Raw genomic sequence first — 5,000 nt, forward strand, 5'->3', positions numbered from 1 at the left:
AGATTATTGTACGTCAAATAACATCAAAAGTGTTGGTTTCAGAAGATGGAATGTCTAATGTTTTTTCACCCGGAGAACTAATAGGATTGTTTCGAGCGGAACGAACAGGGCGTGCTTTGGAAGAAGCGATCTGTTACCGAGCCATCTTATTGGGAATTACCAGGGCATCTCTGAATACTCAAAGTTTCATATCCGAAGCAAGTTTTCAAGAAACTGCTCGAGTTTTAGCAAAAGCCGCTCTACGAGGTCGTATTGATTGGTTGAAAGGCCTGAAAGAGAACGTTGTTCTGGGGGGGATGATACCTGTTGGTACCGGATTCAAGGGATTAGTGCACCGTTCAAGGCAAGACAACAACATTCCCTTGGAAATCAAAAAGAAGAATCTATTCGAGGGGGAAATTAGAGATATTTTGTTCCACCACAGAGAATTATTTGGTTCTTACATCCCAAATAATTTCCATAATACACCAGAACAATAATTTACGGGATTTCATGATTCCTAAGAGCAAATTGATTCTTTTCTTTTAACTTTAATTATATGGTATGGTCCGGTCTTTTTATTGGGTAATAAAGATAATAACGAATAGAAAGGAATTAATCACTTGGACCATGTATCAAGGGTCAATCTCCGGGAGAAGGTTCCGTCGGAACAATTATTTATTTCAGGGTACCTCGTCTCTTAAAAAAAAAAAAAAGAGAAAGTGTGGGGAAAAATGACAAGAAGATATTGGAACATTAATTTAGAAGAGATGATGGAAGCAGGAGTTCATTTTGGTCATGGTACTAGGAAATGGAATCCTAGAATGGCACCTTACATCTCTGCAAAGCGTAAAGGTATTCATATTACAAATCTTACTAGAACTGCTCGTTTTTTGTCAGAAGCCTGTGATTTAGTTTTTGATGCAGCAAGTAGGGGAAAACACTTCTTAATAGTTGGTACCAAAAATAAAGCAGCTGATTCAGTAGCATCAGCTGCAATAAAGGCTCGGTGTCATTATGTTAATAAAAAATGGCTCGGTGGTATGTCAACGAATTGGTCCACTACAGAAACGAGACTTCATAAGTTTAGGGATTTGAAAGCGGAACAAAAGGCGGGGAAACTCAACCGTCTACCGAAAAGAGATGCAGCAATGTTGAAGAGACAATTATCTCACCTGCAAACATATTTGGGTGGGATCAAATATATGACGGGCTTACCCGATATTGTAATCATCGTTGATCAGCAAGAAGAATATACGGCTCTTCGAGAATGTCTCACTTTAGGGATTCCGACGATTTGCTTAATCGATACAAATTGTAACCCGGATCTCGCAGATATTTCTATTCCAGCCAACGATGACGCTATAGCGTCAATCCGATTGATTCTTAACAAATTAGTATCCGCAATTTGTGAGGGTCGTTCTAGCTATATAAGAAATCGTTGATTAATAATAAGATAAGCCAATGACTTTTTGAACCCCATAGATTGATTTAATCGGTTACTATTTCTGAATCTCAAAAAAGAGATCAAAATCACTGGGGATATTATGTGATTACTTGGTATCCTAAATATACGATTTAAAGTAGTCGAGTCGAGAAAGAGAGGGTTGAATCAAAATAATTCTTTTTTAAGTTCTATTTCTGTCAGAGGGCAATATGAATGTTCTACCATGTTCCATCAACACACTCAAAGGGTTATACGATCTATCCGGTGTGGAAGTAGGCCAACATTTCTATTGGCAAATAGGGGGTTTCCAAGTCCATGCCCAAGTACTTATCACTTCTTGGGTCGTAATTGCTATCTTATTAGGTTCAGCCACTATAGCTGTTCGGAACCCACAAACCATTCCAACTAACAGTCAGAATTTCTTCGAATATGTACTTGAATTCATTCGAGACTTGAGCAAAACTCAGATTGGAGAAGATTATGGTCCTTGGGTTCCTTTTATTGGAACTATGTTCCTATTTATTTTTGTTTCTAACTGGTCAGGTGCTCTTTTACCTCGGAAAATCATACAGTTACCTCATGGGGAGTTAGCTGCACCCACGAATGATATAAATACTACTGTTGCTTTAGCTTTACCCACGTCAGTGGCATATTTCTATGCGGGTCTTACTAAAAAGGGATTGGGCTATTTCGGTAAATACATTCAACCAACTCCAATACTTTTACCAATTAACATCCTAGAAGATTTCACAAAACCTTTATCACTTAGTTTTCGACTTTTCGGGAATATATTGGCTGATGAATTAGTAGTTGTTGTTCTTGTTTCTTTAGTACCTTTAGTGGTTCCTATACCTGTCATGTTTCTTGGATTATTCACAAGCGGGATTCAAGCTCTTATTTTTGCGACTTTAGCCGCGGCTTATATAGGTGAATCCATGGAGGGTCATCATTGACTAGCTTCCAAAATAGTCTTGTTTTTTTTTTTTTGAAAAAAAAAACAAGACTATCCCAACTCATGGGTGGCTCAAGATAATCTACTTGGGGAACATGATGGATATCTACAAATATGGTAGATACGATTTAGAGTAGGGTCAATAAAGATGTACGATATTAGGGAATTAAAAAAAAAAAAAGGAAAGAGATCGAAAAGATCTTTTTTCCTAAGATTCCCGTTTGGTCCATTTACGTCATACCTCTCCAATTGATATTCTATTTATATCAGTCAATTACGATTACGGTATTACGATTCATAATTTGAATAAGAAAGAATTGTTATGTTATCTGTTTCCGACGTATGCCTAAACAAAAAAACTATGTTCTATCAATTCAATGGTTGACAAAAATTGTCTGCAATTGGATCAATCAAATCTTGATATGGATATGGAATGGTTCGGGCTGATGAATCCATCCGTTTATATCAATGCGCAATAATGATAAAGAAAAGGAAGAGAAAAGTTTACAAACAAATAAGATTCAGAAAAAGGTAGGTTAGGGAGGTTGAGCTGGGTATATGTAATGGCTATAATTCAATCCCTGTGTATGTTTCGAAGAATGATTCTATAATCCAATTCAATATAAGATACGAATGGTTTACGTTATGGAAGAAACATATGTATATGTGATATTAGATATTCACGAGTTATATATGGACTATCCATATATATTATTTCCCATCCCACTGAAGTTAGATGGATTCCAACGGAAGGACTTCCGTTTCATCTTTGGCTGTGGATTGAATGAATAAACAGATGAAGTTAAGGATATAGAAGAGAAAGAGCGAAGAATTGAAAGAGTGGTTCGGAACAAAGAAATGGAAGAACTAGAATCGTATGACTTTACAAAGACTCCATGGATAGGAACTAAAAACGAGATATTGAAGCAGTTATGATGATTCAGTAATATCATCACTTCAATTTGGAGTTCTTAGTTACTTCGACCCGATGGATCTTAGTGATGGAATAATAAGTCATAATTCAGTGATTGTATCATTAACCATTTCTTTATTTTGGTGCGAGGAGCTTACCATGAATCCACTGATTTCTGCCGCTTCCGTTATTGCTGCTGGATTGGCCGTAGGGCTTGCTTCAATTGGACCTGGAGTTGGTCAAGGTACTGCTGCGGGCCAAGCTGTAGAAGGTATTGCGAGACAACCAGAAGCAGAGGGTAAAATACGAGGTACTTTATTGCTTAGTCTGGCTTTTATGGAAGCTTTAACAATTTACGGACTGGTCGTGGCATTAGCGCTTTTATTTGCGAATCCTTTTGTTTAATCCTATAAATGTGAAAAATACGTACTTATTTTTTTCTTATTTGATTGCCGTGAACTTGCCGCTTGCTTCTTCGAATTATATCAACACTTTACTCCTACAACCACTTATTCGTTGAGACAATACCCCACCCCAGGGAAAAGGCTGATTTGAGGATGAGGAATTAGTAGATCCACTCGCTTTCTTCCTTTCCATCCTTAATGGAACCCTTTTTTTTTTTTCACTTTTAGGAAGCGTTGTAACAAACGAGGTATTTCGCAATTGGCATGAGACCCGGGACCTCATATTAATAAGTATTTTATTGGATTGGGAACTTCAATTGAAATAATAATAAAGAATAAATGAAATTTCAAAATGAAATGAATCTATTTTATAAATAAATTCATATTTATAAATAAGTAAATAAATAAAAAGAAATCAATCAAAAGTGGGGCGAAATTATACAATAAAGAAAACTCTGTTCAATTAATTTTGTTAGTCCTATCTATAAGAGGAGAGCATATGAAAAATGTAACCGATTCTTTCGTTTCCTTGGGTCACTGGTCATACGCCGGGAGTTTCGGGCTTAATACCGATATTTTAGCAACAAATCCAATAAATCTAAGTGTAGTGCTTGGTGTATTGATCTTTTTTGGAAAGGGAGTGTGTGCGAGTTGTGTATTTCAAGAATAGGCTGGATCCAACCAGCTGCACTTATTTACTTATTTATTTATAAATAGGAAAGTTATAACTAGGAAAGAAAGGTGCACGATCTCAACGAATTACTTCTGAATAAATTCAGAAATCATATGTAAGAACCATAGCATTTCGTGACTCATTGGTAAATCGACTTTGATTCTCTATCAACCAATAATGTGGGACCATTAACATGGTTAAAGCTAAACCGTTTGAAGTCCAGGCACAACATGGTACTCTTTCTACCACTACGTTAGTACGGATATGGTTTAAAAATGAATAGAATAGTTGGCAATTTATCTGATATAGAACACTCATATCAATAAAATGATTTGAACCATTTATTGAAAAATGAAAAAAAAAAACAAATGGGTGCCTCGCCCCCTTTTTGTATCCAACGCTAAATCGACGGCCTGTGTATAAAATAAGAAGAATTCTTTGGATTTGAAGAAAAAAAAAAATGAAAAATTCATAAAATAATAAATAAAAAAAAAAATAAACAACTTTGCTGACAATTACAGATTTTTTGTCTGGTCGGAAGAGTCCTCCGAATATTCTGTTCTGGTCTTGTATCAGTTTCGATATCGTGGAATACGAACAGAGAAGAGAGGGCAGGCTCATTACATTAAAAG

The sequence above is a fragment of the Tasmannia lanceolata genome, unplaced genomic scaffold (assembly GCF_043159265.1).
Source record: "Tasmannia lanceolata isolate RefF3 unplaced genomic scaffold, GAP_Taslan_0.1 ptg001013l, whole genome shotgun sequence".
NCBI classification, from domain to species: Eukaryota; Viridiplantae; Streptophyta; class Magnoliopsida; order Canellales; family Winteraceae; genus Tasmannia; species Tasmannia lanceolata.